This window comes from Argiope bruennichi, chromosome 3 (assembly GCF_947563725.1).
Source record: "Argiope bruennichi chromosome 3, qqArgBrue1.1, whole genome shotgun sequence".
Taxonomy (NCBI): Eukaryota; Metazoa; Arthropoda; class Arachnida; order Araneae; family Araneidae; genus Argiope; species Argiope bruennichi.
The window spans coordinates 115,446,721-115,472,159 of record NC_079153.1 but is presented as its reverse complement, the minus strand read 5'-3'; the positions used below and the strand labels follow the sequence as shown (position 1 = coordinate 115,472,159).

At 28.1% G+C, this 25,439-nt stretch overlaps 1 protein-coding gene across 2 annotated transcripts in view; it reads right to left on the bottom strand.

The window, feature by feature from the left end:
- Window positions 1-24,699, bottom strand: part of LOC129963393 (uncharacterized) — a 45,860-nt gene extending 21,161 nt beyond the window's left edge. Inside the window, exon 1 of one of the 2 annotated variants that reach the window (XM_056077734.1) lies at window positions 24,496-24,699. The gene's annotated coding sequence lies outside the window, so the exon portion shown is untranslated. Of the gene's footprint in view, window positions 1-15,987; window positions 16,083-24,495 lie in introns of those variants that run through there. The other variant, XM_056077735.1, reaches the window with a different exon arrangement.
- Window positions 24,700-25,439: the final 740 nt, after the last annotated feature.

Sequence of the window (25,439 nt, the reverse complement as noted above, 5' to 3'; positions counted from 1 at the left end):
TGAAAGAAGTTTAAATATATGAAAGAAGTTTAAATATATGAAAGAAGTTTAAATATATGAAAGAAGTTTATATACATGGCAGTTTGTATAAACTTTGAGCTTAAATATATACAGTTTAAATATGTGACTGAAAGGACGACAACGTGAAAAAAAGCATATTTTATATATTTCAAGGTAATAAATCTAATGTAACCGGAAGTTTTTTTCACAGCTATTTTCTAGTATTACCTACCATTTAGTTCAAAAAATGAAGAAATATTATCAACCACGCATGCTAGTTCACAAGGCCACTATTTACAAAATAATCGCCACAGAATCCTTTTCTCGGGACATACATTTAACATTGGAAAAGCAGCAATATACTGTTCGCGTTTCAACAGCGTATTTGGAAATGACAATTGAGTCATATTTTATGCGTATTTCAAGGAAACAAACAGTCTTCTGATGTCATGCCTTATTGAGTGAAAATCTGTACCTAAAACGAGCGGAAGTCGCTACGTGCTCCTAATGCCGAGCGATTACGTCAGCGCTACGCGCAGTGACTGGACGAATCTGAAGACTGACATCACAGGTAATGAGTTTTTTGTAGAATTTTACCTTGCCTTTATAGGCATTGTATAATAAAAATGAAGTATACGCTGTTTCATTCTTGAGAAGACATTACTTGGTGATTTCACTACTGCAATTAAGAAAATAGGACTATAATTTCACAAAATGGAATTTGTGTAATTTTTTTTAATCTCAATTTCGTGCATTTTGACAGTTTAGGCTTCACAGTCTCCGCAAAACTATATCGTATTATTTCTAATAAAGGGTTATTCTTTCAATAAAAGCTATCGACTTTGAGAAAGGCACAAACAGGTGTGCACAGAATTTTATTTTACAAGTGCTTCGTTCGCACAGGAAATTGAATATGCAATTTGGACGTTCGCTTCTTCGATCCATTGATACCAAAAACTAACAAAGAACTATATGTTCGTACAAACATCACATACTAAATTACATTTATAAAAGTTATAGCACTTTTGAAATCCTAGCGAATTAAGAAAAATTAGTGAAATATGACATACCCACAGCAACTACTTCATGTGTATTGAGAGCCGCTATTCCATTTCAGAAGCTTTTTCAGAAATACTTAAAAAGACTTCCCAAAATGTAATTTGTCCCGCGACAATCGTTTCATCGATTTCATTTTTCATCACGAAAAAAAGTGTCCTTGGCTGCATAGCAGCGGACTTCCAGACAAAACAAATCCGGCCGCATGCGCGCATTTTAAACTGTTCAATCTTTCAGCACTAAAATGTTGCAATGACAGCACTATTTTCAATTAATTAATTTTCAGACTTTTAAGCAATGTTTAACGATGATAATTTTTACCACATATTTAACAGGCAGATTCTAAGCAATAAGAATGTAAATGATATGCATTTTTTTTATATTTGTTTTAGAATATTTACCTACGAATATAAATCAGATGACAGATATAAATTAATTTAATAAAGAAAAGTACTAACTGACTTTTATTTACTACTTTCAGCGTTCTTTGGTAATTCTCAATATTCTTGTTCCGAATACATTTATACCTGAACTTTTTTTTTCCTCTTTTTTTATAAAGCTAGTTTTCTGCAACCTTCAAATTTCTAAATTGCGCTTGATTTACTAGCGGGATTTTCACCGGTGCACAGCCGTCAAAAGCACACAACTTACATCAACTATTTTAATAGTTTCATCAGTTTCAAATGCTGCAAATTAAGCAAGTTTCTAGTAACAGCTCTATTCATTATAATTCTTTTTTTTTTCTTCAAATAAATAAATAAAAATCCATTCAATATCAGTATTTTTATTGTTTAAATATTTTTATTAGTTTACATTATCTTAAATTGGTTTAATTCTAGCGAAATTTACACAATGCTTTTTCAACACACTTACATTCAAAACAATTTAAAAAGTTAACGCATTCTTAACAGCATCGAAAATTTTAATCATAACCAAATCATAGCTAATACATTAATTCATTTTTTAAAATTCAAATATCATGTCTTTAATAACAAATATAATTCATCAGTTGTCAATGGACTGGAAAATGCAACCTGATTTTTTTTACCTTTAAGTGACACTCAAATTTATTAATTACTAATTATGAAATGATCCTCTTATTTTCAAAACATGTCGGGACGCGACAACTAGCTGGCTGTTTTTAATTAGCCTGATTTTTTAAGCAGACTTCTCTGTCAAAAATTTATAAGTCACTAATTAACAGCTAAATGCAGTCATCTAATAGCATTGCGAATGACTTTTCAACTCAGGCATGTTTTAAAAACACAACAATCATTTAAATCAAAATCGAAACAAAGTCATGCTTTTAAATTCCACCAGACTATTTTGATCCCTTCTAAATTACAACCACTCAGTTTTACCTTTTCGTCCATGCTAATGAAACAACAAGAAGCACACTGTCTGGTTTGTAGCCCGCACACGGAGTCATCAGTCAACGCAGATTGGGGAAAATTTTGTTATTGCTGTCAATCTGAAACCAAATGGCGGCATTTGTTTTGAAACGAAACTCCGCGGTAGACTTCGAGGAAATGCCATCCACAGGGGAAAGATCGATTGATAGGATCGACCCTGACAGAGAAATGTGTTGGAAAAAGACTAGTAGGCTAAATGGCAATGAAAAACAAAATTCTCCAATTACAGAAAAAACCTCAAACCGGCGGATATGATTTGACTTGATTTATGCAGCTGAAACGAATGCCTGAGAAAGAAAAATTGCCATCAGCAAAATTTAGTTCGCCAATAATGATAAGGAAAATCAAAGACGCAAATCGAGAATTCATAATGGAAAAAAAAAATAATAATAATTGAAGATCTTTAAATAACTTCACAGGAAAGTATAAAGTTTATAAACGGGTAAGGGAATGGCTTTATTAGTGCTTTACAAAGTGCTTTCGTAAAATTTGCTGGCAAAAGATAATTAACAAAAAATTTTAAATTTGAACTGAACAATGGACTATCAAAAAATAAATTCATGTCAAGGTTTGTTGTTTAAGATCGAATTATTATTATTATTGCTATTTATGCATAAAATCCCGAATTATTTTTTTATCACTAATTGTATAAAAATCCAAATACGTTAACAAAAAAAAAATCTTTACTTGCAATACTATAAATAATATAGTCCGTATAATAGTGTAGAAAGATGGAGACACCATTTCCAGTTTGACTACGGTAAACAGAACAAAGTTGAGAAATATTATTCAAAATGTCAACAAAAGTACTAAAAAAGTATTTTTGCCCAAAAATTTTCAAAACTTATTTAAATTAATATATTATGATATTAATATACATATTTTAGATATCCTGAAATAGCATAAGATATGTTAAGTATTTTTTAAAAAAAATATATTTAATATTTACACATATACTTTATCCATATATGTTAAGTATTTTTTAAAAAAATATATTTAATATTTACACATATACTTATTTCCATTTTGTAACCAGTAGAGCTTATTAAATCTATCTACGAAAGATACCGTTAAAAATTGTTAAAAAAAAATTAAAAAGATATTTATTCTATGCAATACATAATCTACATTAACAGCAAAATTTCAACATTTCATATCCATATATATATATATATATATATATAGCAATATTAAAAAATTATTTTTCTAATTATTTCAACTGAATGTTATAAGAAACTTTTAAAAAATAAAATGGCGATCTATAATTCTTAAAAAAGCTTTAATTTCAAGCCCAGATATCAAATATAATATAAGAAATACTATAAGAAAATAATATAAGAGTCTCAAATATATTATAAGAATTCGTGAATCATAAATTTTCGAGAATAAATGAGTTATGAAATTTATTAAAAGAATATCTAGACTTATAAAGATTGTTAAAATAAATACTTCTTATCAAAAACACAATTCAATTTTCAATTAGTCGTAAAACAGATTCGTCAAGATCAATGACTCAAAAGCAGATCTGTACTCTTATAAATTTAAATACCATCTTCAGTTTGACTTTCCCACAGACAGTGTATATTATGAAGATGAAACCAACCACACAAAAATCCATACTGGACACAATGAGATGGCCAGATAAATGATATGAAAATACAAATAAATAAAAGTTTTTAAACAATGGTCGGTTTTTTCGCAGCTGTCACATAAAGATAACTTAATTACATCTCCAGCGGCTTAATTTGAATTTTAAGTGCAGTGAAATGAGGCATGCGATTTTTCATCTCCCATACAGTGTTCTTTCATCTCAGCCATTGGAATGAATGAGTCATGGACATTCACCTTTTTCAGTGAATGTTCCAATCGGTTCCAAAAAGAATGATCGTAATTAAATAAATATTTTAATCGTTTTTGATAATAATTAGTTATTGCAAATGTCTGTGCCAACATGAATGGAATATATATATATATTTTTTATCACAAACAAAATAATTTTGTCCTTAATAGAATTTTTACTTTTTATACAAAAATAATGCTGGATTAATAATATATTTGTTGAAAATTACGACATTCATATTCTGATGAATGCCCACGTTTTTTATTTAATATGCCCACAGCTCTCTTTATTGTACAGTAAAACTAAACAAAATGATATAATAATTATTTAGCTTTGTTTGAAATGCTAGTTATTATTGGCACTGAACCAAAATAATTTATACATTCTTATTTATTACATTTATAATCCTTATAATATTCTTATTTCTGTTAAAATTAATTTCACCAGATGGTTCTATTTTACACACAGATCTATGTAAAATATAAAAAAAATGTGAAAAAAGCCATAAAAATAAAAGAATGAAATTTAATGAAAATCTAGTTTTTATTGATTATGGCTAATTTAATTTTAATTAAATGAATCATTTAAGGAGAAACAACTGATATCATTTATAATTTTCATGACTAATGTGCTACCAAGGAAGACAGTTTCATTAGTACTGTTTTAAATTACTTAGCTAGTCAATAAAACATATTCTAAATTAATAAAACTCTCATTTTAAAACATTTATTTTGATCTATCAACGAAGTATATTATGTGCTAGTAATGCGAACTTTAAATAGCATTATCATTTATTTGACAAAAAATTTTACGTGACATTACTAAGTAAACATTATAATGAGTTTAATATTACAATTGATTTTTTAGTTATCCTCAGAAAATTTTATATTTAATAATTCGAAAAGAATGTAACTTTTTCTTTTCCCTGAGAACTAATTTCAGCACTTTTTCAATCAGCAGTAATCGTTAAATCAATATCCAAGTGGAAAAAAAAATTATTAAATTAAGGCTTAGATTTTTAATAAGATATAATAAAATTTTAAATATAAGTAAAACAAAGAAGGAAACAGTACCATGTAACTCGAATTCTGGAAATTGAATTGAGACAGTCAATGAAACATATACATACAAAAAATAAAAAAGTTTATGTTGCTTTGTTGGACTGAATTAAAATTGCCCCACACGTTTAAGCAGGTATATCCATTTCACTACCATTAAGAATCTGCTCTTACTTCATTTGCATTACGCCATAAAAGAAAAATTTACAAAAAAGAAGTCATTGCATTACGTCAGACGATTTCTTTCGGAACATTCATCATCAAAATTGTAGTGTATTTCCGTTGCGGCTAATTAAATTTTAGTTCTCCTTGCAAGAATCCAATAAACAAAGACAAGAAGGAATACACAATTTTTAATGAACTTTTACCATTCAAAAAATTTAAATACTTTGAATTATGAAGTCAGATGAATAGAAATTACGTAAGTATAAATATGCATTTTATTTAATATTAAATAAATATAATATTAAACTTCGATATTTTATAATGTTCATGCGTTCGTCATTTTAAATGATTCTGGAAAATATTGGTAAAATATAGAGCAAATAATTGCATCAGCTTTCAACAAATTATTATAATGATTAAATCTGTAGTGCATTCTAACATTTTAAATTCAAAGACGATTTGAATTCTAAGGAATAATGAAATATATTTTGAAGTAATTTCTAATTAAATTAATCCAAAATAGAAATAATATATTTTAATTAAAATTTTAACCTAATTTCAAGAATCTTCTAATTGTAAATTTCGCTGAATAATGTTTGGTTTTGAACAACATTTCTTTTAAGTCCGGAATTTTTAGAATTTTTAAAGCTGAAACAGTCATTGTATACAGTTTTTTGTTTGGTTTGAATATCAACAATTCAAGTTTCGAAGTTAATATTGTTCGAAATTATACACAAACGATTAAAAAAATCTAATTAACATAGAAAGAAAAGGGGGGGGATAACCTTTCAACACATGCAAGGGAAAAAAAATTTATAAAAATTTCGAATCCAAATTAAAGCAACACTTGAGCTTATATGAATTTTCGAACGTTCTTCCGCGCTAATAAGCACTATTATCATCGTCAATCACTTAAATTTCAAATTTGCAATAAGATATTAATAATAATAATAATCAATTATTTCAACAATTAACAATAATAATCAATATTATAATAAATAATAATCAATTATTAAATTTATTATTATTAATAATAATAATCAATTATTTTCGTTTTTCAAACAGAAGAAAAATAGAATCAATAAATCTAAAAATAAACATCAGAAAAATCAGTACAATAACAACTTAAGTTTAATTAATCTACAAAAAGTTAACATTTATACAGGTACTTTAAAATTTTGATTTCTTCCGGAATACCACTTTTAAATTTCTTAACTATTTTGAAAATTATTTCGACAATAAAATAATTAAAACACTAATTAAAAGTTTTTTAATTGTTGATAGATATGTAACTAACTTTTTTTCCCCAGCAATGCAATAACAAAGATGCTTAAGATATAGAAATAGAGAGAAGTAGTAAATTTTTTTATGCATGATGTATTTTAAGAAAACGTAACAAGATGCAAATTAAGCAAAAGTAAACATAATATATTAAAAAGCAATATATATGAATAAACTACAAGTATAAGCATTTCACTTCTTTGTAGAAGCAAATGCATATTTTTAATTTCCCGAAGCATTACCGGAAACTCCAAAAATTAATCAATTTCGGATTAGTAACACCTCAAGCATAGCCTAATAAAATATAGAATAATAAATCTTAACAATTATCAAAGAAATTCAAGCTGATTGTTCAAGAACTTATATAATTTGATCGTAAAACAATTTTTACACAGCAATAAATCACCTATATAAGACGTTAACAAAATCACAACTCTAACGACCAAAAAATAAAAAATAAATAAATACAAATAATAAGGCTAATACTTTTCCAACAATTTTAAGTACGAAGTGAAACGTGCAACCTCTATTAAACTGTTTGAAAGGAGAAGTTTTATAGGACACAGGGTCATGCCTTTCGAATACCACTTGGAGAGTTTCTGTTCGGTATTATCCGGCGGAACAATAGAGAGCCAAAAGCAGCCGACAATGGTCTCCCCACCGGAAACGCAAATAAAAACGTTTGAGTGGCAATCATAGAGTTAGGCCAAGTTCCTTGCTAAACCATTCCATAAAACCAGAGTTCTTTACGTTATGCACAGATAATAATGACTGTACATGTATCTTGTTTTCGATCACAGAAATAATGATTCGATGGAAGAAAAAAGAATTCAATTGAAGTTCATGTTCAGTAGGATATTATGGCGAAACGAATTGAAAAATCCGCGTCAAATGTTCGTGTTTGTATCTATTTCAGAATAGAGAATTTTTCTTTGCTATGTATTCTAATATTATTCTTATGTAGAATATTCTGGACTAATTCCTCAGCTAATAAAATATTTTTTTATTTTACTTTTCTTATGAAGATAAGAGAAATTATTGGAATGTAGTATGTAAGGTTTTTCTGTGCATTTAAGTATATTTCTTTTAGCGAATCTATTTTTACTTTCTAGTGTTCTAAGTACTATATAAAATATAATGAGCTTCGAAAAACTAAAACTCAAAACTTTGAAAAATCTTCAAGTTTTAAATAAATAAGGAAAAAAAAACTTTTATAGGAAAAAAAAAACCCTTTATAGAACTATATTTGTTTTGTGAGCGGAAGAACCGAAAAATAGACAGAATTCGATGAGTGAAATTTGGTACGAAGTCAGAATCAAAGTTGCAAAGCAGCATTATATTTGCGACAAAATCCAATTTTATTATAATTATTATTAATTTTCTGTATAAGCGTACATCAGGTTTACTATTTATAAATAAAAGTTTTGATTCCATTTCCGCAATAAAATTTTTTTGGGCTGATCTATGCATTTAAACAGAAAATTAAAACAAATAAATGTAGCAATCATTTAAAATAACTGAAAAGGAAATTAACTTAAAATTGTCTGCCAAATATAATTTGTTACTTCAATCAAGCAATTCTTTCCTAATAATTTTGTTTATTAAAGAACCATATACAGTCTATCAGAGTAAAAAAAAAGAAGAAAAAAACTCTTAGAATCTCACTTTGTACATCAAAGAATTAGTATAAGAAGCCAACAGAAGAAAATTTAATTACCTTTAGATCCACAAAAGCAATATCGTTTATTTACATAAATCCTGGCGACTGAATTCAAAGGATTTAATTAAAAGTAGCCAATTTACGCGCCAAGGCGGTAATAGGCGCTTTCTGTAGTTTTCAAAAGAGTTTTTTTTAAACCAAATTAAAAGTTCCATAATTTATTTTTCACGCCTGAACAATGTTAAAAAGAAATTTATAATGAACCAAGAAGAATGCGCACACAAAAAGGATATACAGAACGGTTAAGTCGTTGGATTAATGATCGCTAGTAAGAACGAACTTTTTCTAGAGTTTTATAGATATATAGAGTTCTATAGATATTCTGGAGATGACTGAATACATACGATATGTCTTTGAACATTTGCTAAACACCGTTTAAAATCACACGCTTCTCTTCTTCTTCTTTTTTTTTTATAAATTGCATATAATGAAGTTTAGAGAATTCGCTGCGCTTCACGCAACATTGCTTACTAGTAAAGATAATGGAATTAATAGATAGGCAACAAAAAACATTTAATTAATAAAAACTATTCTATTATAAGGCAACACCTGCTAAATCTTTTTAAACCTACTCGTTATACCTCCAAAATAAGTTAGGATATAATAATGTAGCGAATTTTAAGACACGAAAGTCACTTAGACTTTAGTTTCAAAAAAACACGAAGAAATTCTAATCGCCATTTTCTGTTTGTTTCTACGTTTTTTTTTCTTCGTTTTTTTTAATAACTTTTTATTGTGTTTTTCCTATTGTTTTTACTTAATTTAGTTGTTTTTATCTTTATTTCAAAAACATTTTTTCAGTTAAATATTTCTGAATCTTGTATAATCAATGTTTATTAGTGTGTAATTTTAAGGCCTCTTAATTCGGTTTAATACACTGTATTCTTTTAAAAGTTTATACAAAGTACAATGCAACTGTTACATTAAAAAAGATTAACCATTTCTTTATTATAACTAAAATTTATTGCAATAATTATTTTAAAATTATTAAAAAATTATTACTATTACGTGCATTTATTAAATATAAATATTGTTCATCTACTAATTATGCGCTAATTATTAAAACTATTAAGAATAATTTTTTCCCCTCCATTTGACAGAAAGTAATATTTTAACGAATTTAAAATCTATCACTTTTCTTATTCAATCTTAAATACATTTTTTTTTTCATTTAAATTTTTAGAGAAATCGGATTTTTAACGTGGTTCAAAAATGGCGCTTTTGGGTCAGCATGTTAACATGCATGCAAAAGCACAGGTCGATATGCGGTCAACCATTGCTGGCAAATTTGATTCAAAATTTGATTTGTACTTTAGATAATAAAATTGTAGACCACATCTCAAACACCTAGTTTCCGTTTGTAATTATCATATTCACTTTTCTTTCAACAAACAGAAATACAAAATTCCTGTGAGTAGATTTTACTCAAAATTTGCTAAAAATCTACAAACCACATAACAAATTTCATCCATTTAATTCAAAGTGATTTTGATTGTGTTCGCAGACAGGCGTAATTCCAAAAATGTATTTTCTGATTTCTAGATTTGAAACAAATATATATATATATATATTTGTATCATTATAAAAGTTTCTTTTTGCTTGCTTCATATATAAGAAAGTAGAAATCCTCCCATGCATGTCGTGAATGCTTTTTAAATGATAATTACATTTAATCAGGTAAATAAATAAACCAAATCCAATCTCTATTCAAAGCATTATTTAACTGCATGTAATATAATGAATAATAAATAAGCTTTAATAATAATAAATAATAAAGCTTTGTTAATTGCACAGAATTTCCTCATTTAGTCATACGACCGCATTATTCACAGAGTTAAAAGCTTGACATGAATTAATAGTTGTCAAATCAAAAGCATAGATTTAAATAATTGGCCTTGAGCTCCACAAACACTTGCGGTTTATCCCATTGATATTTAAACTACTTGATGTCATAGATTCTATGCCTTTGAATAACGGACACAATCAAAGATGTCTAATTAATTCCCCACAAATACTTTCTCAGTGACAACTTTTATGGTTTCTTGAACGATTTTGGCGATGATTGCCAAGGTCACATGATTAATTGCGGTTTTTTTTTAACTGGCAAGAGATAAGTAAACATCATCCGTCATTTTCAAAAGCGACACATAAAAGTTTTGATTCATAAACATGATACTAGGAAAACATACGTCACTTATATATTTATTTACACTTCAGAAAAATTGAGGAAGTGGTCGAAAAAGTAGGATGGATATAGTATAGTGCTTGATCAACGTCACGTTTTAAAGGCATAAGTTGTTTTGGAGCGTACTTCGAAATTTTGAGACATGGCCGAATGATAAGGATGACAACAAAACCAGCAATCCTATCTCCAATTTTCTGTAGCAAATTAGTGAATCATTAGATCCCAACGGATTTAAGCCAGTCAGCATACAAGACGGATTTATGATCAAAGCAAGCTAAAAACCCATCATATTAAGAAAACAAAATAACGAGCCAGTTTTTGTTATTGATATTCAATGAAATAAAACTGTATATTTAAAAAGAAAGTGATTTTATTTTATCGTACCCATTCTACTAAGATAAGATGCAGATAAATACAATTTAAATCATATCACTGAATATTGACATCATATTAGTCAAGTTTTATTTCCTACGTATTATCAAAATATTATACTGAAAATATTAAAGGAATATGCCTTTCCCAAATATTAAAAGCATAGTTAATTTCCTTTGAAATGGCAAATAGCTGCCAAAATTTACTAATATCTTAAATATAGTTAGTTATTTATAAAAGAAGAATCAAGAGATACAGTTAAGGAGTTAATCATCAAAAACAACAGAATAAAAATCAGATAAGTAAAAGCGAACTATCTTTTGTTGTTCAAAAGATGTAATAATACTAATAAATATAAAATATGCGCTTCTTTCTCATTACTCTAAAAAATATATTCCAAATTTCAATCCTTGATATTGAAAAAAGTCTTTATTCGATAGTCTGTCTTTCATCAACAAATCAGTCTTTATTTGATTTTATTAAGCTTTTAGATGTGTTAAAATTGCATGGAAGATAATTTAATATTGGAGAAATAGCAGCATTTAAACAGTTGTTCCCAAACAGGTTCCATTTAGCTCAATCGGTGAATCCAGACTTTTTCATAAAATAGTCAATAATTCTTTAACGCATTAAATAAAAATACATAATACATGTCTCAAATGACATAAAATTTTTTGAAGAATTTAATAAATGTAATAATTAGATGGAATGGGTGTATAATATATCCAAATATATAATATATCCAAATTTTCTCTAACCATGGAATGAATCTGGGCAGAAATACCCACAATTCCTTTTCCACGATGATTTTCGGAGAACAATTTTAATTTTTTCAGGGCAACTGATGAAAACCCAATTTCACGTGAACAAGAAGTAGAAAATGGAATAGAAATTCTTATAACTTCAGTATTTAAGAAAATTTTATAATATCACGCATTGTCTCTATGAAGAAGTCGTGGTTCACCAGGGGGCCCGGGGCGTACATTTTATGAACATAAAGAGCAGATTGAGACATTTTGCGTCTCTTGACAGTGTATTTTATGAAGTCTCTTTTTTTATAAACTGCTCAATTTAGCTTCACATTTAAATAACTTAAATGTTAAGTTAGCAACTTAACCAATATGTTAATAATCTATTGCTGAGGTTGAAAAAAAATAACAATAAGGTAAAAATGACTAGGAGAAAAAAATAAATTCTACCGAAGAGATAATATAATCTTTTGCCACGCTCTGAATCAAAGATGTGATAACACTACTTGAAAAAAATCAGACAATTAAAAAAAAATCGGAAAAAAAAGCTTCTATTTATAATTCAGCCGCAACATCGGCACTTATCATTGCGTTTTTACCGTTAGACAATATCTGACATCAGGAACCGACAGACAAAAAAGAAAAACAATAAGGTGAACGATCTCAAACATCAACCCTATTATTTCACACGGATCTCAAAAAACATCAGACGTTTTTAACAGAATTTTCCTTTAAATGCCTTCAATACGTCAGAAAACAGCCAGTTTAAGTCCTGATCATCCTTTCAATGATGGATGAGCAACATTCAGCAATCGTCTGTACCGAAATTAACCGAGATCTTCACAAGAAATTCCCAAAGACCCTGCAGGCAGATTAAACAAGTAATGAGAAGCTGCGAGACATGGAAAAAAAGAAAATGAAAAGCTGTTGCCTCCCGAAAGGACGGAAGAATCGCAGAGAAGGTGGTTAATCAAGCAAGACCTTTTAAAGAAGATGCTTGTTGAATTATTGGAGCTTGTCGCACGTTTCCTTGACGAAAAGGAAAAGTTACTGACCAAGGATAGTGACGTACAAAGGCACGTGTTCAGAGTTTCTTGCCATTCCTGGCCTTGTGACATGGCCAAAAAGAATGACTGGGTAAATGAGTAACACCCTGTCGATAAAATGAGTAACAAGAAACGCAAGGGCGATTCTTCATAGAATAGGAGACAATTTTATAAGTAAGATCTCTAGCGAAGATAGCCACAGTGGTGAGACTTGCGGATTTCATCATGCGTAGAAAAATAGTCTCTGAGATACTGAAATTGATCTTATCGATAAGTAACAGCATATCGAAGAAAAATCGACTCTACATAGATTAGTAACGAGCTTTCCATTTTTATTCTTATTAATATTCTAACATTTGAATACCCTAATTATCAAACTTAAAAATAACAATTGATCTGGTACTTCAAAGTGGCAAAATTATTAAATGTGAAGAAATACGAGTTCATAACCTTCTACACGTTGATAAGCGTGGTCCTATTTGATCTAGTTGTAACAAGTGTATTCTTACCATTTATGAATTACAGATTTTACAAAACGAATAATGAGGATGGTAGAATAAATAACATGATAACTTATCATATTTGCTTCTTATCCTACTTTAAAATAACGGTTTAAACATTTGATAAATACTGATCTAGCATTATCCAAGTTATAAAATTGTTGCATAAGAAGGAACTGCGAACTCATAAACTTGCACACACTGATTAATACGGTTCCCATTAGAACTAGTTGTAACAAGCATTTTCTTGCTATTTATTACCAACAGAGTTTATAAAAAGAGTGATAAAGGAGTTAAAATGAAACAAAATGATAGCTTACCAGATATGCAAATGCAAGGAACTAAAAAATTTATTATGAATTATGTTAAAGAAAGCAGTGAGAATAGAAATTTCAATGAGTAGTAATTAAAGCCTACATTACTATATTTATTACTAAGTGCTTTTAAACAGGATTTCATTAAAACAAATACATTTATACCAAGATGTATATTAAACCAACTGTATAATATACAGTTTCATATTAAGAGCTATAAGTTAAATTGAATAAATGACGGAATCAGGTAGGAACTGAGTAATTTCAGAAGAAACAAAGAAATAAAAGTATAGAAATAAGATTAAAAAAAATACAACAAATAACAATTTGCATGTACAATTCTCTGATTTACTGTAAATAAATTTGTCAATAAACTTAATATTAAAAATATAACCATACATTTTAAGGGTTATATGCTAACATTACTAGTATTTAGGTCTTACTACACTTGCAAACAATATTTCATACCAGGTGTCATAAAATAAACAGAATAAAGTATAAAATCGAAAAGTAATTAAATAAGTTTACAAGAGATAAAAAGGCAAATCCACGGAAATTTAATCAATAAGGTCAGCTGTAACCGCAGATACAAAATAAATAAATAAACGAATAAAAATCTGCACGTGGAATTCTTGGGATTATTGGTCGTAATGCTATCAATAAAAATCGTAAGTTCTCGGTATTACTGTTAATAACCTTACCGGTATAAAGGCCCTACTATGTTTGCAAACAATATTTCAGTTTCATCAAACTATTATAATGAAGTACCAAGAGTCATGAATTAAATAGAATGAACGAAGTTATCAGGAAGGAACTGAGTAATCTTACAAATAAAAAATGAAAAAAAAAAAAAAAGACGTGGAAATTTTGGAAATAAGATCAATAATAACTGTAAATGCAAAGTGTAACGATCCGCAAAAACAATTCTTAGGTTTACTGGTAATAAATAACATTCCACTAAGGATAAAATCATAAATTTTGAGTACATCAAATATACGTCGATCGGCGATTTGAAAAATACAAATAATTATATGGCTGATGGACCTTCAAGAAACTGAGCAACTGTAAACGAAATGTATAGCCAAAGATAAGCAAACTTTATTAAAGAAATCGTTACTATAAAGTAGACAAAAGTTGGGGTCATAATGCATTTACACAATCAATACGAAATCAGGCCTAAAATAAAATAAAATAAAAATCACTTCAAATAAAAATCAGGCTGATTATCAAAGAAGGATAAAATTCAAATTATATCTTTTTTAAAAAAATAAACATAGAATCTCATTCCTATGGCAACACTTATAGATTCGTAATAAAATATTTCTATTTTTAATATTCCAGAATAAATAATTCCGTTTGGCAATATTTATATTCTTATCAACGTGTATAATCGTAACTTTTCTTCGACTATACAAACTTTAACATAAGAATACAAACAAATAATTCATTCTTAGAGTACAATCTTATGTTAGAATTTTCTTCATGGACTTTCTAACAATTTGATTGTTAAAACTGGTGATGGAAATGAATAAGAATAATGATAGAAATAGAATGAGACGGCATTTTTTTTTTTTTTCATTTTAAAATTACTATAACTGTCATTCTTATAATGCTAAAAAAAAAAAGACAATAATTGCAATTTTCAAAAAAAAAAAAAAGTATCAAATCAAACAAAATATTTTAATGATGAAGAAAAATGCAATGATTTACTCATATTTATTTACTCAAATTTAACAAGCTTCTTTCAAAATTTAAATCACTTGCACATTTTATTAGAATTGAAAGTTGTTTTAAATGTTTGCAAAAATAAAATCCCTTAGAATTTATAAACCATCGGCAATAAGTAATATTTACAATTAGTTCGTTATTTTGAATCTGGAGCATTAAGTGAGCATTTTGTAAATGCAACAATTACTTAGTTTGCTTTCAATCTTAACACGGCGAGATAATAAGAACAATTACATTTCATAATTAATTCTGCCACGTGGCATTACTTCAAGAATATCAAACAATTTAATGTTAAATAGCAGAATATCACCAAATGGGGGAAAGTACTATGAGTGAAAGTAAACAGTGAAATATTAACTACTAAACATTAAAACACTAATAAAATTATTTTTAAATATAAAAGATGAAAAAATTCAATGCATACACCTTTCATTTAATATTATAACTTTACAACAGCTTAATCAAAATTTGTGCATTTCATAATATAATAATACGAATAAATTCGAGTTTTAAAGAATATAAAACCAAATAGGAGTATTGGATGTAAAAATGTCTACTTACAGTATCGTTAGTAAAGTAACAATCGTTTGAACGTAGTTAACTTCGAACCGAATGCTATAAAAATGACTTCACTAAATCGAGTGACTTTGCTTGCTACCTTGAATTTCCAGAGTATCAATCGTTCACACATACGTGCTTATCTATTTGCTTTAGGACAAATACTAAAAATATCTATTTTCTAGAAATCGCGTCGAAAACTTTGCCTTTCACAAAACAGCTATAAATGCTTCCTATGTCCTAAGCATATCTTCAGGTACAGGTCATCGTAGATAAGTCTTGCAAGTCGTAACTTTCCTTTCTCAAACAGATAAGGTACTTGTGTTGTTCAAACACGATTGAAAGTGCTTCGTCTGTCACGTTTATTGCGTTTTTATTTACTTTTGAGAGAATCCCCTTCGGACACGTCGCCAGACCGGTACAGTTCTTGCTAGAGAAAAGGTCGCCAGCAGCAGGGGGTCTTTTAATTACTCGCAAGACCCGGTTTTAGAACCTGTGCTGAACTGACTTTAAAAGAAAATGCTTGATAAAATTCTTATACTCAAATACTGATATACACACATAGTGAGGAGGGGGGGGGGGGATATGGTCATACTGATACTTGTTTCGAATGTCCGTGAAAAATGCTCTTTTGTTAGATTAGAAAATAATATAATTTTGCTTTAAATTATATTGAAATCAACAAAAGATTTTTGAATTGAAAGTGAGAAATTATAAAATAGCATTTATTAAAAAGAGCTTATAAACTGGAAGAATTCGAATTTTAAAAAAGTGTATAGTTTAAAAAAAAGAAATACCTAAAGTAATTATTCATGCTTAAAAAAATCGTTTTTTTTTTTTTTTTTTTAATAAAGAGTTTATACTTTTTTTTTACTAACGATTCCAATTAAATTGTAAAAATACTCAAAAACCCAATTTATACAATAATAATAATCGATCGTATGTATATATTTGAAAGAAAAAAAAACCCGGATAATTAATTAATAACGAATACAAAGAGATTAAGTTAAATATAATTATTTATTATATTTTCCGAATTATGTTTACTTGTAAATAAGCTGAAATTAACAAGTTGATTACTCATGAAATAAAATGAAAATATTTACAATATTCATAGATATTACTATTGGTAACTTAAGAATGCTCTAAAGAACAACAAAAAATATAGAAAAAATATTCTTTTTATTAGCTTTCATTAAGCAAGAGAAGCTTAAAATTTGAAAGTTAAAGAAATAATAATAATAATATGATCTTAGCGAATTGCAGTTTTTTTTTCTTTGTTTTTTTCCCCGATTGGATAATGTTTTAATAACCAATCTTTTTATTTAGTTTCACTTTTTATAAAGGAACCTGATGCCATGATTTTTGTCTAGCATATTTTGAATAAAAATTTGTCCAACCTAATTTGGTCTATCTCTTTTTCTTTTGGCTTTCATAATGCATATATTATGAATTTATCATATCTTAATAGCGACAAAATAAAAAGTTCAAAAAGAGATAGATTATTAAGTTATTCATACAGTCAATCAAGATGAGAAAAAACTTTAAAAGACAACATAAAATTAAAAAAAAAAAAGTTTAGACAAATCCGAATCATATATATATATTTTTATAATCATTTCAGAACAAGGAATGCGTAAATAAAAAGTAATCATACTTTAAATTTACATTTTTCAACTATAATTCTGGATGAAAAAAAAATCTTAAAATTTCATATTCTACTGAATAAATTTTTGCGGTATTTCTACATAAACCGACCTTGTTTTCCAAGGTTTATTTACCACAAAGAATAATCCTATCCATATTCTACAATTTTCAACAAAATGAAAAGGCTGAAATTTATAACAATTGAAGCAAGAACACTATACTCTGTTTCACGCTAACTTGGCAGTAGTGTATATTCTAGGCAAGCCGAATCGCAGTCGTTGTCAGGGGAACTGGGTTACTTTAAAGTACAAAGTTACTAGAAATGCAGATCGCTGACGAAATTTTATCTCGCAAATTTTTCGCCAAATAGTAAATATTTATTTACTTTATTATATTATCACTTTATCGGATAATTAATTGTTTCCTTATTTTCATTATTTTTTCAATATTATTGATACATTATTTTAATAAATCATTAATGTTATTTCATTTCGTTTCTCAAAAGAAAACCCTAAATCTTTCAATATTCTGTAAAGCGTAGTTCGGCTAATGTTTTTCGAAAAGATATTTGTATCATCCTTCACATCTTTTAAAACTTTATCTAATGTTGGGATCTCATTTCTACTAAAAAATGCATGGATTTTTCGTCAAATACAGGATAATGTAAAATTATCATATTTTACAAGACCTGAATGTTTACCTACTGAGCCAGGTCGCTTCTTTCCAGGGATACTTAAAGGACTGGATGCCTTTATTTCTTTTTTCAAAAGGAAAACTGTTCATTGCGAAACACCTGTAAGGTGCGAAACTTATCGACGATTTCATTGATAGAATCTTGAGGGTTTTCTCGGAGTCGAGAATAAACATTTAATATGTTTCTGCATGCTGCACTTTTTGTTGGTTTTACTCGTCTTGAAGGTGTGCACAGCGTAGTCGGTGATAACACTTTCTCTTTTTCAGACATTTTAGAAGTGAATAAAATGACGAATCGAATAAATATTCAACAATGAAAACTAATAATTACTAATGTGATTAACAGTATCAAAAATATCAGCTGGTAAAAAAGCGAGAATAAGAAAGTAGGAAAGATGATAACGGTTGCGAACTGAATGAAACTGAGTTGGCGGAGACGTAAAAGAAAAGCGCGCCAAATATTTGACCTTGAAGACCGGTTCTAGCCAAAGTGGAATCTTAGTTTTATTCGTTCGCTTTATTTACAAAATACTTAACAGATAAGCACTTCTAACTTGAGAATAATTTTAAATACATACTGATAAAAAAAAGGATTTATGTAATTTATGATATTATTTGATAAATTTCCGCGCATTTTAAGTATTTTAAAGTCGGAATTGATGGGGAACTCTTTCCCAACGCGGAGCGTCACATTTTCTGCCTTTTACAATACTGCCAAGTTAGGGTGAAACAGAGTATAGAGGCAACTGTGTCTCAAAATAATTTCCTTCTCTGATTTTTGGACACAGACACCAGTTACTATTGTGTCTGATAAATTGAGGAAGCCATCATCCCTATGGTTCACCTTCAGTGTTTTGAAGGAAAGGAACATTTCTTTTACAATTGTAAGATGAAACCAATAGAATGGTGAACACGGTTTGACATTTCACGAATTAGTTACGAACAAACAGAAATAAATACAGGGTGTGGTGCACGACATTGTTTGGCATTATTTCGATCGAATTTGTTCTTTACATAGGGGGAATTTTATTTTAAAGAATAAATTTGTTCTTTCAATGAAAATAGTTTTTAGTAATAAGTAACCGATTTCCATCTAGGAAGCTGCCTAGGGGCTGTTGAAGAGAGGCAAACAAGTTAGTCGATTGAAATAATATTATTCTTTTCGCTTCTCAATCAATAAATTTATATTAAAAAAAGGTAAAATATTAGGATAGTATTATACTTTATAAAATCTAATTGGTCATGTTCTTCTGTGTGTCATTACGTGTAACGAATCGTCTGTTACAATAATATTTTGTATAAAAATGAAAGACCACGTAATCATGAGTCATAATAAATAAATATATACACTTTTAAAAACGTTCTAAAATAAAGAAAAATAATTTATATGTTTAATGTATATAATTTAATTTCAAATGTGTCGAAATATGAAACTAAACTGACCAATTTACTAAAAGATGGATCTCATATAATGTGCACTATCTAGAACCACACAACGCTAAATCCATCATACCAATAAAATCTTATATTGTGTGAATTTATGTTATGATTTTAAGCACAGCTCTAAACACGTATTCAGCAAGAATAATAAAAACTGCAATAATAAATTATATTTCATATTAAATAATATGAGATATATTTTATTATTGCAGTTATCTTTACAACATTTACCGCACAATAATCGAAAATTATAAGCGACAATTATTTCTGCTATAGGCATCCACATTATTTTCGTTTTGGAGTAGGCAAAAAGCGAACCCACATGAAAAATATTTATTGGCAACTAATGCATCACCGCCTTCGATAAAACATTAAAATGGAAAAGGGTTACCGTTTTCAATATTCCCCAAAACATACATTATTAATTCTGAACTCTGATACAAAAATTTTGAGTCTTGGCAGGGGAAAATGAAAACTAGTTTAATGTAATTCCGAGCAGCTAGTTCCCAGAAAACTGACTAATAAACTACGAACTTGCTGTGGGCTCTTTCCTACTACTGTCTGTTTTCAGACACGAACACTCTCCTCGCTTTTACGCATGTGTCAATCAAGTTTTGATTTCATTGAAATATGAGTTATATGACAAAATGCAGAAGGAAATGTTTTCTTTATGAGAAATAAAAAAAAAAGCATAAGGCTATTTTGAGTTTTAAAAAAATATTTTAATATTCCCACGAAAATAAACATACCCCCCCCCCCAAAAAAAAGAATGAAAACATTTTCCTAGAAATAACTCTTTTCTTGCTCATTGTGGAGTTTAACAGTCCAAAAGTGATAGGCAAAGGTATTTTCAACTACATTGGTCTTATTTTCAATTGATCGATGATAATCAAACATTGATTTTAAGGAAGGCAACAATACTATCAAGAAATAAATTAAAAACAAACAAAAACACATTAATACTCAACTTTTTAAACATAGTTTGAAAAATGTTTTGTCTCTTATCAAGGTAGATTCAGAACTAAACATTTTATTAAATTTCTTAATTTTAATCGCACGTGGCAGCTTTACACGAGCTCAGATATATGGAAGTTCTACTCCTTTAAAGTTTCAAAGTAGAATAAAAGATTTTCTACGAATTATCTTTTTAAAAAAATGTCGCACTTCTCATACAGCAAAAATATTTGCATTCGCAATAAACTGACTGATAAGGAGAAAGTGATAAATTATAAAGAGACAAGTCAGAGAGTTAAGAAAGATAAAATTGCAAGACAAGCTCTTAGTTTTAGATAACGATATTTTACAATGATGGTAAATCTTATCAGTTTGATCTCTCGCAATTATAGTCCTCGTTCCACGGATTTTGTTATCTTTCTATTGCAATCACAAGTATAAACAATAATTCAAATGGCATTTAGAATTATTATTTCATGAATAAAGTCTCATTTAAAAAAGTCAAACCGCATGATATTCAATCTATACAGAATTAGTTATTTTCCCTAATTTAATTTTTGGAAAACAAACACGTACAAACATGACATAAACATGAATATTGCTTGATTTTCAAAGTGGAACAGTAATTCTAAAAATTAAATCATTTTCTAATTCGTGATAAACAGGATAACAATGAGCGAGTGATAAAACGCAAGATGATAAGAGAAAATATATCGAACCGGATGTAGTGTTTTAGAATATAAACAAAAATATAGTTTCACTTGTTTTTCAACTGTTTTATCTAAAGATTGTAGCGTATCTCCGAAAGTTAAATCATTCTGAAACATGATAAATTATTCTAGAAGTCGATTCAATATCAACAATAAATCATTAAATAATCGGAAAGAAAAGAAAAGAAAAAAGAAATGCTTATTTATGTGAAATAGAAATGTACAAGAACACATTCATATTCTGTTTTTTAACGATTCTAAAATATATATAAGAAAAAACATTATTTTATTTATTAAATATATGACTTAGAACAGCAATTTATTCTTACTATTACATTTCATTTGATTAATAACAGACTTTTTGAAATATAATTGATCTTTTCAATTTTGAGTATAAAATCAATTAAATTCATGTGCATAGACTATACATAAATAATGTAAATTAGAAAAACAGGGATATATATATTTATTTATTTATAATTTTCTTATTTCACTTCTTATCTTTAATAAACACATAATTCTGAATATCAAATTATTCCAAAAAGTAACAATTGACACCAGAGCACCCAAATCATGCCAAATACAGAAATATATAAAAACAAAAATAATCCATATATTCCATTAAATAAGGTATTTGAAATTGTAGAATGTTGCCTATTCTTCATCTATTTATTCTTCTCTTTTTCTTCACAAAAATTCCGACACGGTTTGAAAAAAAAAGAAGATTCATATCTTATAGCAGTATTTCAAATGTTTATTGAAAACTAAAATAGCAACTGTTATCAACGCCTTTAATGAGCATTTCGTTCCTAATCAATTTCATCAAGAGGGGGGGGGGAATCGATTGCACTACTCATTTGTAAACGAATATGTTTACAAGTTCCTTTCGTCATTTGAGGTCTGCCGATATCCGCGAAAGGCAAAAGATAAATGTTTCGAACACGTTAATTTTTTCCTTGAGATAAGCAGAATTATCTCATAAAATTCATTCGCACTCTTCAAGGCAAGAATTCACTAATACATTTATATGAAATGCGTAAAGATAGCCGTAATCACGTTCATTGATTCATATCTACAAAGCTACGAGACAGTTTATATTTTAGCTTTTGTTTATTGCTTTTGACTTACAATTAAATTCTGAAATAACTATCTATCAACTGTAACTTACAGATAATTCTACAGCCGAATAAAAATAATATGCGATAAACACGATGTTACTTAGAAAATTATTTTATCTTTAAAATATGTTTAAAATAAGTAGAAAATAACAAGCGCCACAGAATTTAGCGTTCATATATTCTATTTAGCATTCATATCTTTTATACAGGAAAAACACATCTTCCACCGATTAAAAAAATATTATAAAAAAATGTATTATAATTTGGTATATGTTTGTTTCGATATTTATAAAAAACATTTATGACTTTTTATTTAATACAACCGTTTATATCAGCAAATCTCAATATGAATATCTTTCGTAGTTCAAAGAATCTTAAGGCAGCATTGCAATCGTCTTCCGGAATTGTCCAATACTGCAATCACTCTAGACACAGGATCTGTGATCTCGTATTAATATCTTCAACTGGCGTTGCAAACACTGTTCTTTATGTAATCCGAAAATTGACATTGAAAAATAACGGCCAATTTGAATTCATGGAACCAAAGAATACATTGAACTTTTTCCTTCGTTGATTCCATTTTGATAACAATCGAATGTAAAATTACAATTTCTGAAGTACTCGACTGCTTGACAGAAAAAAAAAAAAAAAAAAACACTGCTACTCCACAGCGTTATATTCAATGTGAACATCCTTTAGTGAAATTTTTTGGCAATCAGTGAAAATCGTTATGATTATTTAGTACTGATATAGATAAGTGATGAGGTAAGTCATCGAATTTGATAGAAAGAGCATTGCATTCAAAATTTATTATAAATAAAAAAAATGACAAAATTGTTCATAACTTTTATATGCTAAATGCGATTTTACATGAATTAATGCAGAATTAAAATATTAAAACATTCTTTTTTAAATTTAAAATAGTTAACGTATTAAGCAAGAACAATGACTTTTTAACTACCAAATGAATAAAAATCAAAATTTATCAATATACCACATGTAAATAGCACGTTATCAACCGGAAATTCACTAAATAATTTGTTTTTACCATCTCAAAAAGATTTAAATTCAAAATCATCCTTTTTGGATTTTTAATTTCTAGCGAACAATTTTTAAATAAGACTGCAGATGTTTTATCAACTATTTAAAATACATTGAAAAATTTAAATTTTCAAACAGAATTTCTTAACCAAGAAGAATATAATCCTTTTAAAATTTAATTTTTATACATTATATATAAATTATTCATAAAGTTTCCATTTGGAAAATTAAATAATAAATCAAGTTCACTTGATTCGCGTATAACTTATACACGGAAAGCATAATATTAACCTAGCATATATTTCTTATAAAAATTTATATGAGTTTCTACGCAGTTTTAATAAAATCATCTTGAAAATAATAGTCACCTGATGTAATATACTATTATAATTAATTTCCGGTGAAAACAATAACTTTGAAATACTTCTATGATAAACATAAACATATGATAAACTTCAATCATAAACCACTTATTTACTTTAGCAAGTCTTACCTTAATGTTAAAGGCAGATTTGCAGTTCTCTTAAATAGTACTGATTGTCTCAAATTTTAAATAAAATTAAGGAATAAATTTTATAACTTAACAATAAATGCCATAAAAGATTGCGTTTCAATATCAACAGGGTAAACAATAAACATAAATATACTTTTCGTGCTAATAAAACATGTAAAAAAAATTGCGATTTTATTTCATTGATATTAATATGAATGTCTTCTTATAAAAGTGGCTGCTTTTTAGTAATTAACTATTAAATCCATTGAAAAGTTTTTAATAACAAATTTAAACAAATTACATTACATTTAAGCAAATTACACGAAACACTCGTCATAAAATCATGGACGGTTAATTTGAATGCCATCTCTTTTTCAAATTCAAAGAATATAGATATTTTTACCCATTTACTTACCTATAAAAAAAAACAAGCAATCCACACGGATACCAGTTAATGTATCATCCAGTGCGAAAATGAAAATATTAATCCTTGAGACTCAAGTCCGCCGAGTCAATTATAATCCACAGATCACTCACATAAAATCACACTAACCACAAATCACGTACAAAACAGCGCGCGAAATACGGAACTCACGCAAAACCACCTCTTGCTTCAGCGTCGTTTTCGCGTTTGAAGCGGAACAGGGTTGCTGGCGTTAAGTGGGCAAACTATTTGGCGTCCAGAAATTGGAACGGAAGTCGCCGTTTACATCGCCAAGGGCCTCACTTACTCAGCAGGAAAACAAACCATGAATCACGAACACTTGTGCAAAGAAACGATTGCAGTGATAAGTTCAATGTGCAAGTTTTATTATCGGAAAAAAGAATAAACAGTTCCGGATTGATTTTTACAGGAAGATATGATTGATTGTTCAAGGATATAAAAAAGAAATCAATATTTTACCAGGTGTGCCTTCCAAGTTTGAACTAATAATAAACATTTGTATAATTATGTATTTTGAGAGAAAAAGAACTATTTTCCGTCGACTGAAATCCAAATTAGTAAAGATTCAGAGAGCGCGCGCAGAAGGAATTTTAAAAAATTCTGAAACTTGCAATCTACGAAGACAAAGAGGTTGATTCATTTTTTACTTATATGTTTGCAGAGTCTAACAGCGAAAACAACTTTGAAATTAAAATTTTGGACTAATCGTTACATTTCCAGACCTCTTTGAATTCAAATACAAACTTTTTCGAATTATTTATGTAATGATATCTCTAAATCTAAATTAAATCCTAATTAATTTCCTAATTTTTATCTTAATTTAGCCCATATTAACTTCATTCTAAAATGTTCTCTTATTTCCTCATCCAATTCCACCTTTATTTATTTAATTAATGCTACAGGAACTCCGTAAA